The 17,919-nt window shown below is 39.5% G+C and overlaps 1 protein-coding gene across 6 annotated transcripts in view; it reads left to right on the top strand.

The window, feature by feature from the left end:
- EIF2B3 (eukaryotic translation initiation factor 2B subunit gamma) overlaps nt 1-17,919 on the top strand; it is a 124,391-nt gene that overhangs the window by 50,502 nt on the left and 55,970 nt on the right. The gene's annotated exons all lie outside the window — the stretch shown is intronic.

A 17,919-nucleotide genomic window follows, 5' to 3' on the forward strand; every position in this document is an offset into this window, starting at 1 on the left:
TCAGGGTTCATCCATGTTGTAGCATGTGTCAGAATTTCCTTCCTTCTTAAGGCTACATAATATTCCATTGTGTGGGCCACATTTTTTAAAATTTATTCATCTGTCAGCAGACATTTGGGTTGCTTCTACCTCTTGGTTCTTGTGAATAATGCTGCAGTGAACATAGGTGTGCACATATCCCTTTGAGATCCTGCTTTGAATTCTTCTGGATATACACCCAGAAGTGGGATTGCTGGATTCTATGACAGTTCTATTTTTAATTTTTGGAGAAACCTCTATAGTGTTTCCCATAGTGACTGTGCCATTTTACAATCACAAACAGTGCACAAAGGTTCCAATTTTTCTACATCCTTGTCAACACTTGTTATTTTCTATTTTTTGATAGTAGCCATCCTAGTGGCTACAAATAGGCAACTCAGTCACATCTTCTTTAATCAGCATTTATTGAGTGCTTGCCCAGCATGGACTTTTTCATCAGAAGCCACGTACTCAGAGCTTTACTGTCTGATACCAGTACATAGGAAAGTTTAAAAACTGTTTGGAGCCTGGGTTGGACTTGTCTGTGGTTTTGCCATAGCTTGCTTGTCCCAGATTACAATTCTCTGTTATTCTTGATTAAACCCATTTTTGCTGCTTATAAAACAAAACAAAACAAAAAAACCATGTCTGGAGCCTGGATGAAACAAATGTGAAAGGAGTAAATTGGGAAAGGCAAGTGTCTTATTTAATGTTTTGCTATCTAGCACAACAGAGGTAGGAGACATATTTCAAAGTATATATTTTAATGAAAAGGAAATTAAATTCTAGCTTTAGCTAGCCCAGTTACCCCAATGGATTAGAGTTTGGTATTAGAGCCTTTGTTGTCTCATCAATAAAAAGGGGTTTGATAATGATAGGGCTGCCATGGGGAATAAATGTATATAAAACAGCCTAACACCTGTTTCGTAATAAGTGGTCAAAAAATAGTAGACATTATTATTTATGTTTCTAAACAAATAAACAATGCTTGAAAAATACATGCATAATATCACTTCCAGATTAAATTGGTTGTTTCAGATTACATCACAAAGTTCCTACTACTAATTCCTAATTAAATGTGAAAAACTAAATTAATATAAAACTGGCAGAAAGGGATGCCTGGGTGGCTCAGTCAGTTAAGCGTCTGCCTTCAACTCGGGTCATGATCCCATGGTCCTGGGATCGAGTCCCGCACTGGGCTCCCTGCTCAGTGGGGAGCCTGCTTCTCCCTCTGCCTGCCGCCCCTCCTGCTTGTGCACGTGCACACACGCTCTCTCTCCCTCTCTCTCTGACAAATAAATAAATAAAATCTTTTTAATAAATAAATAAAACTGGCAGAAATTTCAATAATGGCCAGGTAAGATAATTAAATATAATAAAGCTTAAAAACTGGTGGTCAAGGAAAGAAACAGGATTCTGAGGAGAAACAGAAAGGAATAGGGGCACCTCAGTGGCTCAGTCAGTTAAGCATCTGGCCTTTGGCTCAGGTTATGATCCCAGGGTCCTGCTTCTCCCTCTGCACCTCCCCCTGCTTGTGCTCTCTCTCTCTCAAATAAACAAATAAAATCTTAAAAAAAAAAAAAGAAGAAAGAAAGAAAAAGGAATAAAGGTCGGCTCCCAACTCCACCCCATCACCACTCCCCAGAAGCCATACTGATGTATTAATGAAATCTGCAAATTCTCACTAATAGCTCCAAAGCTGGAAAGAAGCAAACTGAGCACATATCTCTACTTCTGTCTTCTTCTGACTGAAAAGCAGTGGGAACAACTACTTTCAAGTAAATGATGAAGCAGGGAAAATGAACAATGAGGCAGACTCTTTAACGGAAACAAAAGATCAAGCCTAAAAATGAATAGGTGAAGTAATATAAAGCTGGAAACTATTCCTCTGTAGGAATAGACGATACCCCTTAATTATGTAGAATGAAACAGAATATTTAACAGAATCTCAGGAAAGAAAAATATTTTAACAAAGATTCTGCAGTACCTTAGCTGTGTTCCCTTTGTTCCTTCTATCCCTCTGACTCGCATCATTCCCTGAAGCCACAGAAAAGTACACAGAATACAAAAGAACCAGCACTACTGTGCATTTGCCCAGAGAAAACAATAACAGTAATTTGAAAAGATATGTGCATTTATGTTTATTGCAGCATTATTTATAGTAGATATGGAAGCAACCTGTGTCCATTGGTAGATGAATGGATAAAGAAGATGTGATGGGGCACCTGGGTGGCTCATTCGGTTGGGCATCTGCTTTCAGCTCAGGTCATGATCCCAGGCGGGCTCCCTGCTCAGTGGGGAGTCTGCTTCTCCCTCTCCCTCTGCCTCTCCTCCTTGCTCGTGCACTCTCATAAATAAAATAAAATCTTTTTTAAAAAAGAAAATTAAAAAAAATAAGCAGAAACAGACCTATAAATAAAGAGAACAAACTGGTGGCAGCCGGAGGGGAGGGAAGTGGGGGTGGGCAAAAAGAGGTAAAGGAGAGTAGAAGGTACAGGCCTCCAGTTATGGGATGAATAAGTCACAGGAATGAAAGGTTCAACACAGGGAATATAGTCAGTGATATTATAATAGCATTGTATGGTGACAGATGGTAGCTACACTTGTGGTAAGCATAACATAAGGTGTCAAATCACAGTGTTGTACACATGAAACTAATGTAACATTGTGTATCAACTATACTTCAATATAAACAAAAAGGAAAAAATAACCACCATTCACATAATAGTTGGTCTCAGATACAGGAGGATGAGAGGTAAGAACTCATCCATATCATATCAAAACAAATAAAACAAGAATGAACAAGACCAAAATAATCAGTATGTCAACTATACAAACATACAGCAAACAAAATGAAAGCAAGAAAAATGTTCTACAAAAGACAGTGTATCCTGAAAAAAGTATAATTCAATGATTATCATTTCCTATACTATACAGCTATACAACTATAAAACAACTCACCAATTAAAATAGCAAAGAACACAACAGATACCACTGAAAATCAAATTATTGACATAGAGGAAAGGTTTGAGGTATTTAGTGATTTTGATGAAAAAAGAAATGATTAAAAATTATAGAGAATCTAATAGGAAAAAAAAGACAAAGATGACTCAATAAATTAATGTCTCTGAAAAAGAGAACTAAACATGTGACCAAAAGGCATATTCAAAGATATAAGGACTTCTTGGTAAACTAATTTTATTTAAGGATTTTAATATAAAGATAGAAGGGCTGAGTAAATACGATGACTTCTGAAACCCCACTAAAATAGCAATACGGGGATTTTAGAGAGGGGTAAATCCTGAAGACTAAAGATGAAAAAGGAAAGAGCAACAACAAAAGTTTGGAAGAAGGAAAGCAAGACAATTGAACATACCTGAGAAAGCTGAATGCTAAGCCAGCAGTGGGGGAAGCTGAACTGCAAACTGATTTACCCTACAAAACTCTAGAGTCAAGACTCAGCAACACCAAGTATATCCACAAGTGAAGCTAAAAACTGGATTACATGAAAATTTGTCCAAACTGTAGATAGATCCTCAGATTTCCTCCGCCCAAACCTCATAATGCTAGCAAAAGACTGGAGATTTACTCTCAGAAGAGGGTAAAATAAAAGATCTCTGGATTGGGGCAATGCTAGGCATGAATGAGGTTAGAGGTACCATACAAAAAATGGGCATTAAGTGAATGTATATCTTGAGGTCTTCAGTTTCTGTTTCCCACTTAGCTTCTATATACTAGCAGCCAGGCTTGCACCTGTCAAGCAAGGACATTAGAGGATTCTTCTCTATGGTAAAAGACAGTCCAAGAGGAGACCTAAAGATACAGACATCGGGGAATTCCCACTGGAAAACCCACTTCTTGCGTCATCCTACATTGAATTTCAAAATTAACAAAGCTTACCACATGTTGGGTGCTCACAGTGAGATATATATTGTGCCACTCTTAAATTTAGACAAAAAAGAAACAGGGATTACAAGATCTAGAGGCCAGAACAAAGAGGAAAAAAAAAACAAAAAGAAAAACCAACAGAAATTGTTCAGAGAGAAGAAAACTTCAAAAAAGGTACCATTAATCAGAAAGATTTATTAATATTTGAGCATCTTAATACCACTATCCTAGGAGCTAGGAATACAGCAGCAAACAAAACACACCAAAATCCTTGCCCTCATTGAAAGATGAGAGAATACTGCATTCACGAACCCAAAAGCAGATTGCTATATTAAAAAGGGAGCATTTAGTGGCACAAAAATAGACATGAGATCAATGGAACAGAATAGAGAGCCCAGAAATAAACCCATGGTTTATATGGTCAATTAACTTATGACAAAGGAGGCAAGAATATACAATACAGAAAAGACAGTCTCTTCAATAAATGGTGCTGAGGAAACTGGACAGCTACATAAAAAAGAATGAAACTGGACCACTTTCTAACATCATACACAAAAATAAGCTCAAAATGGATTAAAGACTAAATGTGAGACCTAAAAACATAAAATTCCTAGAAGAGAACATAGGCAGTAATTTCTCTGACATTGACCATAACATTTTTCTATATATGTCTCCTAAGGCAAGGAAAACAAGAACAAAAATAAACTACTGGGACTACATTAAAATAAAAAGCTTTTGCCCAGAGAAGGAAACCATCAACAAAACAAAAAGGCAGCCCACTGGATGGGTGTCCATCAATAGATGGATAGAGAAGTTGTGGTATGTATGTACACACATACACACACACACACACACAGAAATATTATGCAACCATTATAGAGGATGAGATCTTGCCATTTGCAACAACATGAATGGACCTAGACGGTATTATGCTAAATGATTAAGTCAGACTGAGAAAAACAAATGCCATATATTTTGCTTACGTGTGGAATCTAAAAAATGAAACGAATAAAAAACAAAAAAGCAGAATCAGACCTATAAATACAGAGAACAAACTGGTGGTTGCCAGAGGGAGGGAGAGTGAGGGGATGAGCAAAATGAGTAAAGGGGAGTAGGAGGTACAAGCTTCCAGTTATGGAATGAATAAATCATGGGAATAAAGGGCACAACTTAGGGAATATATAGTCAATGATACTGTAATAACGTTCTTTGGTGACACATGGTAGCTACACTTGTGAGGATAGCATAAGGTATAGAGATGTTGAGTCACTACATTGTGGTCAGGTATACTCAAAAAAATTTTTTTAAGGGGAGCACTTAGAGAAGAAGGAAGTGCTAATGGTAAAAATGAAAAACTCAATAGAAAGGTTGAAAATTTTGAAAAAATTTTTGGAAAATATCTCACAAAGCAGAATAAAACAACAAATTGATGAAAAATAGAGAAATAAAAGAAAATTAAAGGAGCAGCCTAGGAGGTCCAACATTTGAATATTAGGAGTTTCAGAAAAAGGGAACAGAGAAAACGGGGGAAGATAGCATCAGTGGAGAAATATAAAAAACATTTCTCAGAATGAAAGGAGCTGGGTTTCTAGACTGAAAGAAACAGTGCCCAGCAGAATGCATGAAAAGAAACATACCAAGGTTGTCATTGTGAAATGTGAGAACATTTTACTGTTGTAACACTGATGTCAAAGAGAAGATCCTGGGCACCTGGGTGGCTCAGTCGTTAAGTGTCTGCCTTCAGCTTAGGTCATGATCCCAGGGTCCTGGGATCGAGCCCAGCTTCAGGCTCCCTGCTCTGCAGGAAGCCTGCTTCTCCCTCTCCCACTCCCCCTGCTTGTATTCCCTCTCTTGCTGTGTCTCTCTCTGTCAAATAAATGAATAAAATCTTAAAAAAAAAAGAGAGAAGATCCAACAAGCTTCCAGATGGGAGGGGAGATATCATACATAAAGGAATTAAAACAGCTTTGAACTTTTAACAGCAGCTTTCAAAATTCTTAAATCTGTATGTAGTCAAACTGTCAATCAAGTGTGAGAGTAGAATAAGCATTTTACAGACATTTGCTTTCCAAGCATCTGTTTTCAGAAAGCTGCTACAGGATTTATAACACCAAAACCTGGCATAACCTAAGAAGGAGAAAGACATGGGATTATAGGAAAAAGAATCCCTAGGATGATGATGATTCCAGGGTAACACCAGTGTAGATGGCAATCAGACCAGATTGGAATAGATCAGAAAACTTTGGGAATAATTTCTTCGGGATGATCATATTTCTTCTCATGAAAATGACAGAGTACTTGATGCATCTCAACATTTTGAGAGGAGTTTTGAGCACTTGGTGGTTAGTTTGGGGTTGAATTATTGATAAGTATCTGGAAAACTAAGAAATGAGAGAAAACAATAATACCAAGGCAAACAAAAATATGCAGGAAAAAAATTAACCATTAGTTACTGAATGTCTCAGCTGTAACTAATGTTTATATATGCATTGTAATGTAATCACTGACTTGATCTAACCAAAATTATGATAATTACTTTGGAATGATGAGAGGGAGAGTTAGTGTGTTGGAGACACAAGGGAAGATAAGAGAGATAAACTTCCTCTTTAATAGTTAATAGCCAATGGGGCGCCTGGGTGGCTCAGTCGTTAAGCGTCTGCCTTCGGCTCAGGTCATGGTCCCAGGGTCCTGGGATCGAGCCCCACATCGGGCTCTCTGCTCAGTGAGGAGCCTGCTTCTCCTTCTCCCTCTGCCTGCCGCTCTGCCTACTTGTGCTCTCTCTCTGTCAAGTAAATGAATAAAATCTTTAAAAGAAAAAAAAAAAAAGTTAATAGCCAATACCTAAGGCTGAAGTCATAATAACAAACTTCGATTATTGAACTAGCCAAAATAGTAAAATTAGGAAGATAGAAGTTACAGGAAGTATGGGTATATGTGGTAGGGGCAGGGCTGGTGATGAAAGAAAGCTAAATCCTCATTTCCATAGTGGGAAATCCACAGATAATGTCTGAAATGGAAAAACTAAGAAATATCAATATTAGAATGTTATTAGAAATACAAATATAAATACTAAATGGATCCACTAAAAGAATTGAAAATGGGTGCTTCTGGGGAACAGAAAATGGGGAGGCGAGGGAATAGAGGACTGAAATTTTTCATTGTAAGCCTCGAGAAACTACTTAACCTTACTTACATAAAGTATGTGCATATGTAATTTCAATTTTTTTTAATTAAAAACAAGATAAAATACAATAAAAATTCCTGAATCAAGTAAAAATCTGCAGATCTTAAGAATCTGCAGATTTGGGGCGCCTGGGTGGCTCAGTCGTTAAGCGTCTGCCTTCAGCTCAGGTCATGATCCCAAAGTCCTGGGATCAAGCCCCGCATCGGGCTCCCTGCTCCGCAGGGAAGCCTGCTTCTCCCTCTCCCACTCCCCCTGCTTGTGTTCCCTCTCCTGCTGTGTCTCTCTCTGTCAAATAAATAAATAAAATCTTAAAAAAAAAAAAAATCTGCAAATTTTATGGGGCACCTGGATGGCTTAGTCAGTTAAGCCTCTGCCTTCAGCTCAGGTCATGTTCCCAGGGTCCTGGGATCCAGCCCTGCATCTGGCTCCCTGCTCAGCGGGAGCCTGCTTTGCCCTCTGCCCCTCCCCCACTCATATTTTCTCTCTCTCTCTCTCTCTCTCTCAAATAAATAAAATATTTTTAAAAGAATCTGCAAATTTTAAGAGTATTGTGTGTTCTAAGAAAATTTGGCCAGATCTATCCTAGTAAACTTACCAAACTTTAGGGTCATGAAATCCAGTCCTGCATCAGGCTCCATGCTCAGCACCATCTGCTTGAGATTCTTTCCTTCTCCCTCTCCCTCTCCTCCTCCCCTCTAATGCGCGCGTGCATGCTCTCTCTCTCATATAAATAAGTAAAATCTTTTTTCAAAGATAAATATAAGGGCAACAGGAAGACAAATCTCAAACATGAAGGGACTCACAGATACGGCACCTATGAGCCCTTCTAAGGGAAAAAAAAAGAAACCTTCTTGACAGGTAGCTGCCATGTCATGAGAACATTGAGGCAGGTTATGGAGAAACCCATGTGGTGAGGAACTGCCAGCAACCACATTAGTGAGCTTGGAAACAGATATTCTGAGACTTGTCAATAGCATGTTGAAAGCAGATTCTCCTCCAGTCGGCCTGGAGATGATTGCAGCCCTTGGCCAGCAGCTTGACTACAGCCTCCTGAGAGAACCTGAGTCACAACCATGAAACCACTCCCCAATTCCAAAAACTGAGATAACAGTTTGTTATTATAAGCCTCTGAGTTTGAGGTAATTTGTTATATAACTATAGATGACCAATAAGATTCTAAATCTCTAGGCTTTGGATCAGGAGTTTTCCATAAATAGTGAAGTTGAAAGACATCTTGGAAGGAAAAAAATAATGTGCTTATATAGCACAGTTCCTTTCCTTTCCACCTCAGTTTGTTCCCCACATATCTTGGAAGTAGGGAAAGTCATGTGGATATATATGTGGGATGCATCCTGTCTTAGCTAAGATCTTGGACAAACTGTCAGCTCGGTCCAAAACATTAAGGAAATGGGCAGTCATCCTATGGTCTTACTAAACTTGAAGGGTTTTTGTTGTTTAAACATTGGCAACTAACAGTCTCATAATTTTTCTTTCTTGTGTTTCTAGAGAGAGAGGCCTGGGTTAGAATGAATTCTTGAGAAAAGGAACCACCTCTTGACCCACAGGGTTCATTGTTACAGTGCCATATGATAGACATAGTGGTAAAATGCCTAGGTACCCCTTCAAGGAAGGATTTGCTGCTCATCTATAAGGAGTGTAGTAGTGTAGTAGCCTCTAGCTGTCACCTTCAGGATCTCCCTCATCTGTAAGAGCCACATTGCCTGAGGTCATACCCTTGCTGGGGGGGCAGCCTGCATCCCAAGACTAAATGAGGGATGGGCGTAAAGGCCCAGTCCCTCTGATAGGCAATACCTGCTCCAGAGCTCCCTGCTGGGTTGGCCAAGGCTTTGTAGAACCTGCATCTCAGTTCAGTTTGCCTCTGCCCAGTCTTGCTTCCTCCTCTTCCTTTTGCAGGTATTGATCCCTCATAAACATCTTGCCCCCCAAATGCTGTCTCAGCTCACTTCTTGTGAATCCAGCCCTTTGACACGCAATAATGGTTTTCCCCATGGTTTGCTACCACCTGGTAAAGCAAATTTTCTCACCCTCGGGATGATCATTTTTGCAATTGTAGAATTAAGCTGCCTGGATTATTAAATTATTTTCTTTCTCAGGAAGGAAACCTGATGCATTGGCCTCTGCATGTATAAAAACTATGATGAATGTTATGTAATAACATGCACGCCTTTTATAACTCCTGACTGAGCATGTACCAAGAAATATATATCCGTTCAATCGGTCTTTCCAGCTTCACTACTGTAAGCACTAATTTCTTGTCTGCTCTTCTCACAAGACCAATAGTTCTCAACCCTGGGGAACATTTTTTAAGATGCTGATGGCTGAGCCCCACCACTAGAGATTCTTATTTAATTGGTCTGGCATAGGATGGGCATTTTTAAAAAGCTTCTTGGATGATGGTAATGTACCAACGTTCAAAACCCACTCCTGTTCAACTTACCAGTTTGTGGCCCAATAGTGCTGCTCTTCTCTCTATAAATATTTTATAAAGGGATAGTCATTTATTCTATCAGTCTAAAGGAATTTTCCAGCACCCCAGGAGTAAATGGAAGCATAATGAAAGTGAATCAGACACCTGAAACTTCTGCTTAGAGCTGATTCTCATTCTTCAGGGGCTTCAGGCTATACCCATAGCTCAAGGAGAAGGCTCCAGCTAGTGTAGGCAGCATCTGTCCAACACTGTAGACATGTTTGCAGAACCAAATAAACCCTAGAGTATTCAAATGGCAGCCCACTAGATTTGTGGTGTTGCAGTCAGACCCAATGATATGGCTGGCATTTGAGCACTCAGGGCTAGATAATTCGGGAGAATTAAATGACATATCAGTTAAAAAGTACTTAGTCAGTGGGGCGCCTGGGTGGATCAGTTGGTTAAGGTCTGCCTTCGGCTCAGGTCATGATCTTATGGTCCTGGGATCAAGCGCTGCATTGGGCTCCCTGCTGGGGGCAAGGGGGGTGGGTGTTGTCTGCTTCTCCCTTTCCCTCTTCTCCTCCCCCACACTCATGCGTGCACTCTCTCTCTCAAATAAATAAATAAAATCTTAAAAAAAAAAAAAGTACAAAAAGTACTTAGTCAACTATTTGTCTTCCTCTCATAAATACCCTGGTAATTATATTGGGCTCACCAGGATAATCTAGGATAACCTATCCATCTCAAGAACCTTAACTTAATTGTGCCTGCAAAGTCCCTTTTGCCATATAAGGTAATACAATCACAGGTTCCAAAGTAGACATCTTTGAAAGGCCATTATCCTGACTATCACAGTCCTCTTAGTTTTTTAACATGGTTTTCAATAGCTGTATAATTATCTGTCATATGAATATATACATATACCATCATTTATCTAAACATACCCAGTGCTGGACATTTAGATTGTTTCTAATTACCTAGAACTTGATTTTTTAAGTTAAGTTCATTGAGGTGTCATTTATATATAGTAAAATGTACTCTTTGTAGTATACAGTTCTGTGTATTTGAGAAAAGTAGGTGCAAATACTGTATGTGTCTGTGATTCCTGGGATGGTACCCTCTCATGCCAGCTCACATCATTACCTGAGCCTAAATCAAGAGTCAGACACTTAACTGACTGAGCTACCCAGGCGCCCCTGTTTTTTCTTTTTAAAAATATAACAGCTTTATTGAGCTATAAATATACAATGTACAATTCATCCATTTAAAGTGACAGTTCAGTGGTTTTTAATATATTCACAGAGTTGTACAACCATCACCACAATTTTTTAGAGCATTTTTACTACCCCAATAGGAAACTCAATACCCATTAAGTCGCTCCCTATTTTTCTCCAATCCTCCCCTCCCACCCTAGGCAACCTAAACTAATCTACTTTATATCTATATATATTTGCCTAATTTGGACATTTCATATAAATATAATCATATAATATGTGGCCTTTGTGGCTGGTTTCATTCACTTAGCATAATGTTTCCAAGATTTATTTGTATTGTAGCTTATGTCAGTACTTCATTCCTTTTTATTGTTGAATAATATTCTGTTGTATGGATATACATCACATTTTAGGTATCCATTATTTATCACTTGATGCTGGTGCTTGATTTTATTTTTATTTTTTTTATTATGTTAATCACCATACATTACATCATTAGTTTTTGATGTAGTGTTCCATGATTCATTGTTTGCGTATAACACCCAGTGCTCCATGCAGAACGTGCCCTCTTTAATACCCATCACCAGGCTAACCCATCCTCCCACCATTGGCACTTGATTTTAAATCTTTTCTTCCACCAATGAGTTATTTAGATTTCATTTTTCAGAATTTTGAAGGATCCCCAAAAGAACATAAAACATACTTATTTCCTCAGACAACTTCTATGCATATTGGAGAGGTATGACCAACACTATAAAAGAGAAGGGGCACCTGGGTGGCTCAGTCAGTTAAGTGGCTGCCTTCGGCTCAGGTCATGATCTCAGGGTCCTGGGTCGAGCCCCACATGGGGCTCCCTGCTGCACAGGGACCCTGCTTCTCCCTCTCTTCCCCGCTTGTGCTCTCTCTTGCTATCTCTCTCTCTCGCTCTCTCTCAAATAAATAAATAAAATCTTAAAAAAAATAAAAGAGAGAAAAGTAGGCTCTCACCATTTACTTGTTGGATTAAATTAGAAAAAAACTATATAAATTTTTTAGGCTGTTCAGCTTTTTAAAAATTACAGTTCTCACAAGTGAGGAAATTGGTTTGTTACCAAATTTGAGTAGATGGTTGATTTAGGAGGTAGTGATAAGTCAGTGGCATCATTTAATTTCACATTGTCTTATAATGTTGTTGCTTAAGTTTGGGACTGCAAGCAAGCTCTAATTTCTCAAGAGAGGTGTTCATGAACTCAAATCATATTTGTTTTCCTAATAAACTCTGAAAAAGATACCAAGTTCTTGATATATCTGGTGTCAGAGGACTTGTGGGGTCAACTGCCATTTTGTATCAAAAGAGCATTCCCTATTTTTTTTTTTAAAGATTTTGTTTATTTATTTGACAGAGAGAGACACAGCAAGAGAGGGAACACAAGCAGGGGGAGCGGGAGCGGGAGAAGCAGGCTTCCCACGGAGCAGGGAGCCCAATGCGGGGCTCGATCCAAGGATCCTGGGACCATGACCTGAGCCACAGGCAGACGCTTAATGACTGAGCCACCCAGGCGCCCCCCCCCCCATTTTTTTGTAGTTAATCTGAGTGCTGTCAAAATAAAGCTCTTTCCTAAGCATGAAGTCAAGCCTCAGGGAGACTAGGGTTCTCTCCTTTCACTTAGGTGGTCATGGCCATCAGCGAGAGCCTGCTTCTTCCTAGGACATCAGGAGAGGATGGTGGTGATGGTGGTGGTGGTGGTGGTGATAATGATGATGATATTTGCTCTCATTTTTCAAATTTTGTGTCAGGCATTGTGTTAAAGGCTTTATAATGCTTACAATAACCCTATGAAGTAGATATTATAATATGACATTTTACAGATGAGGAAATTGAATGATTTAGTTAGAAATAAAAAATCCCGGAGCGCCTGGGTGGCTCAGATGGTTGAGCGTCTGCCTTCGGCTCAGGTCATGATCCCAGGGTCCTGGGATCGAGCCCCGCATCGGGCTCCCTGCTCCGCAGGAAGCCTGCTTCTCCCTCTCCCACTCCCCCTGCTTATGTTCCCTCTCTCTCTGTGTCTGTCTCTGTCAAATACATAAATAAAATCTTAAAAAATAAAATAAAAATAAAAAATCCCAATAAATATTTGTTGAACGAATTAGTGGGAGATCACCTAGTGACCAGTTGTGATTAAGGGTCTGTAATCTAGGGCTTTGGCACTTTGTGACGAATGTTGAGATATAAAACAAGGATTGGCAGACTTTTTCTGTAAGGGCAAATTCTAAATATTTTAGACTTTGCAGACCATATGGTGTTAACGTTTATTCAACTCTGCTGTTTTAGCACAGAAGCATCCTAAGATATGTAACAAATGAGCATGGCTGTGTTCCAGTACAACTTTATCTACAAAAACAGACATCAGGGCCATCCAACTGGCAGGCTGTAGTTTGCCAGCTCCATTGGAGTTCTTTTTTTTTTTCTTCTCTATAAGGAATAGTTACGATGGTACCTTGTTAACACAGCTTATTTCTTAGCCAAGATATAGCTGACTGAATTGGAATTCTTTCTATAAGAAAAAGAAGGGGTTTGTTATGGATTTTTTTTCTTTTTTTCTAAGTTCATTTATCAAAATTAAAATTTTAGGAACCGGGGGGGGGGGTCCTTTGTATTTTAGAAAAGGTCACCATAAGATACAATTAAATAATATCTCTTATTGCATTGAAAATATGATCTTAGTTGTAAGATCAGATCATAGACTGCCACAGCTAGAATGTCACTTAGTCCAGTCACCTATATTTCAGATAATGATGCTGAAACCCAGAGGAAGAAGGGTTTGTTTCATATCCTTTACCTAATTAGGGACAGATCTGGGCCTTTCCCATTAGCTCAGCCTTTCTATTTTTCAGGAACACATTGTTCAACTGACAAATGTTTATCAAATTACCTCTTCAGGTCAAATCACTGTCTTAGTATTTAAGGGGATCCTTTTTTTTTTTTTTTTAAAGATTTTATTTATTTGAGAGAGGATGAGAGGAGAGAGAGAGAGCACATGAGAGGGGGGAGGGTCAGAGGGAGAAGCAGACTCCCTGCTGAGCAGGGAGCCCGATGCAGGACTCGATCCCGGGACTCCAGGATCATGACCTGAGCCGAAGGCAGTCGCTTAACCAACTGAGCCACCCAGGCGCCCTTTAAGGGGATCCTTGAGGCAGGAGACAATCTCAAAGAATTTATTCACCTCAGTGGAAGATAAGATTATGCATATAAAAGGCTAACAAACAGGGGTGTCTGGGTGGCTCAGTTGAGCAGTTGAGTGTCAGGCTCTTGGTTTCAGCTCAGGTCATGATCATGGGTCGTGAGATCAGGCTCTGTGTCAGTGGGCTCCACGCTCAGCGGGGAATCTGCTTGAAGATTCTTTCCCTCTGCCCCTCCCCCCCACTCACGTGCACATGCGCGCGCTCTCTCTCTAAAATAAATATATCTTTAAAAAAAAAAAAAGGTTAACAAACAATAGCAACCTATATCAGATATTGAACAATTACAGCCAGCAGGGTTCTAAGAATTTAGAGGAGGTAGCAGTCCCTAGGGGCTCAGGTGGTCCAGAAAATGTAAGAGAATAATTTGGACTTGAAGGATGGATATAGATTAGGTATGGAAAGGGACATAGGAAGCTGGGTCCTGTGTGAGGAGAATCCTATGAGCAAATGTGTGGAGACAGGGTATGCAAGATTTCTTTAAGAACAGTCTGACCCAAATTAAGGGTCCCTGTTGGGGAATACTAGGAGATAAGGCTGGGAAGTTACGTCGGTACGATAACAGAGGGCCTTGAACACTGGGGAATTATTAAAGACTTTTTGAAAAGGGAAATGATTCAAATTCAGGATTCTGGAAAGATAATCTGACAGCAGTATGCAGGATAGATTTAAGGTATAAGACCTAAAAAGTTATCACAGTGTTGCATTGCTAAATTCACAAGACTCCAAAGAGTCAAGGGATTATGTCCTTTGGAATGCAGAAAGAACTAACTGTGATTATCTATTATTATGTGAAACAAGGGACCCGACTCATTTATGCATCCATCAAGCACTAATGTTTATGCTTTGCTCTATATTAGAGTTGGCAGGCTAAGACATTAAGTTCTTAGAAGCTAGTCATATGTTTCTGTAATTACAACTAGAGGGCGGAGACTGTCTCCTCCTTTCTCTTTCACCTCCCTGGGAACTAGCTGATGGCTCCATATGGTGGACTGTTAGTAAATGCCTCATCCTAGTGGTCTCTGCCAAAGAGAGCAGGGTTTGGGCTTGATAGGAGCAAAGAAGAAGGAAATAGCCAGACGTAAGGTGAAAATGAAGAGCAGATGGAGATGTAGTTTTCCCTCATAGCTGCTGAGTTGGGGGCCTTGGGTAAGCACTGGGGTCATTAACACCATTAACACCAGTTTCCTAGAACTAGATTACATTTTTGGTTGTTGGCAGATTATTTTCCCTCCATTCTTCTAACTTGTAATCTACACACTCCAAGGATTCAGGATCTTTGGTTTGTAGTTATAATGGGGCAGCTGGCTAGATAAGTGAGCAGTAAAAATGTTCTTGCCCCCATTCCTGTGACCCTCTGGGGTATTGTGCTCCTCCCGGCCTCAATGAGATGGTGGGTAAAAACTTAATTAAATTCAGATTTTTCAAGCACTTTTGAATATGAGAATATGATACTTCCTATCTTTTTTTTTTTTAAACTGAATTCCCAAAGGCGAGGGCTAGTTCTTATTGGGCAGACACCAAAGTTATCTTGGAAAAGGTCTTTGTGTATATAGGAGAGCCTGAAACCTCTTGTTTTAAAGTTTTCTAACTTCATACTGCTTGTAGGAGAAAGAAACAGTGATAATGGAATGTACATCTCCTTTGTTTTCTCCCTTTCTGAGAGAAGATGAAGTGTTTCCTTGATTGCAAAGAGAGTGTTCTGTTTTGAGGACCTCAGGCATATTTGGTCCTGAAAAGGGAAATATTATAAGACATTTGCTAGAGTAGGACTACTGCTACCCCTATAGTCAGGTACAGAGGCAGTCTTCCCAGCAAGCTGTTTAGTCCTCAGACGGTACTGGTAACTTCACTCCAGTGGCCCCAGATTCCACAACATTAGTGGATTTGAAGACAGCACACCTTTCCTACATGTCAAATTGATGCATTCATGACTTAGAGAGGCATTACAAGTAGTGGAAGGGAGTGTTGCTGGTAGAAAGAGTATGTACTGGAAATTAAAGTCTAGAGGTTTTGGAATTTAGTTTAGAGACAAACCAGCTATATGACCTTGAGCAAATAACTTTGCTTCTCTAAACCTCAGTTTCCCTAACTGAAATTGGCTTAGTTTTTCTTTAAAGATGCCCCCCAGCTCTAAAATTCCTATTTCTGAAAGACATGTGTTTTTAATAATTCATAAGTAAAAGGTGTTTGTGCCAAATATTTAATAAGAAAGTCATGTAGCTTTTCTCCAGTATTATGTTGTTTTCTTTTGAGTACTAGTCAAAGTTTTTCACTGTAAGGGTAATGATAATATTAAAACAAGCTTCTAAAGGGTATCTTTTAAAATGGAATAAAATGTTTGCACATTGGTCTTGTTTAAGTTTAGACATTTAAATCTGGGAAGAAAAGGACTTAAGTCAAAACCTCAACGATCATGTATTTCTGGAACTCCAAATAATGAGAAATAGGTTTATGCTCTTGATTATTTTCCCAAAGGTATGGAAAGTCTTGAAATACTATTTAATACTATCTAAATTAGTATCCCCAATGCTACTAACCAGCCATAATTCCTAAAGTACTTCTCTAATTTGAAGCTTTTTGTGGGGAGGGTTGCAGAGTGACTCATGGACATCAGAATCAAGAAACTTTCCCAAGTTATCTTGACCAGTCTAGGCACTGAGACTCTTTTTCTTACTCCTCTGTACTTTTAACTCTCACTTCCATAAAGTGATGTAGACAAGTTATTTGTAAAAGAACTCTCATGTCCGTATCCTTAAGCCTTTTCTTTTGGACTGGCTACAGACTTCAGAGGAAAATCTTCCAATCTCCTTTCTAGGTGGGTAAAAGCTATGCTGCCAACTCCTGACCATTTTAGGGCTTCTGCAGGACAAATCAGGTTGCTCCTCACCTTTCCTTATGGCTGGTTTGGGATTTAGCTTTCTTAGATGTGCTGAATCTGCAACCACCATCCTTCTGCTTTCCACCTTCCAAATTGTTTCACTATTCTCTTCTCCTACTCTTTGTCTTTGGAGTTTATACCCTTTCAAAAAACAATGAGGACAACAACAGAAACCCTTTACTGTCACTTTAATGAGCTTTCAAAAGGAATAGGGCTGGGGTGCCTGGGTGGCTCAGTTGGTTAAGCATCTGCCTTTGGCTCAGGTCGTGGTCCTGGGATCCTGGGATCTTGGGATTATGGGATCCTAGGATCCACCCCAAGCCCCATGCCCCACACCCCACGTTGGCTGGCTCCCTGCTCAGTGGAGTCTGCTTCTCCCTCTCCCTGTGCACCTCCCCTCCGCTCATGCTCTCTCTCTTTCTCAAGTAAACAAATTTAAAAAATCTTAAAAAAAAAAAAAAAAGCAATAGGGCTTAATGCCTGTGTTTAATCTGCCATCTTTACCTAGAAAACTGTTTCTTTCATTTCAGTCTCTATATCTTTCAGTTCCTCGATTCCCTCCTTCACTCCCTCCCTCTTTCTCTTTTTCCTCTTTCTCTCCCTCATTTCCTTTTTCATCTAGTCTAGACCCTATGATGTGTGACTTCAGGCATTTCCCTCCATATCCTCACTCATTGTCCTTTTGCTGTATCTGCCCTCATAACCCTCAACTTTGGATTACTCACTCTAACATCTATTTTGTCTATTCCTACATCTGTTTTATTCAAGTCTTCAGGAATATTATGCAATGTTATAAATTGGCACCACTATAAATTCATGGTTCCAATCTTAGCTGAACCCTTAAAAACCACTCTGCATTCTTATACTTCTCCTGGACCAACCCTTCCACTTCTCTTAGTTATTCTCAACCATCCCACCTTGCTCTCTCAGAAAATTATTTGCCTCCTTCTCCTGCGAGAAAATCCTGACTAACAGATACTGATTTCCCCAGCATACTATCCCTACCCATAATTTTATCTTTACTTAGACCCACTTTCACTTTTATTCTAGCCTTAGAGGAAGAAGTTTCCTGATCCCTTTACTTACG

This window comes from Phoca vitulina, unplaced genomic scaffold (assembly GCF_004348235.1).
Source record: "Phoca vitulina isolate PV1807 unplaced genomic scaffold, GSC_HSeal_1.0 scaffold2, whole genome shotgun sequence".
In the NCBI taxonomy this organism is placed as follows: Eukaryota; Metazoa; Chordata; class Mammalia; order Carnivora; family Phocidae; genus Phoca; species Phoca vitulina.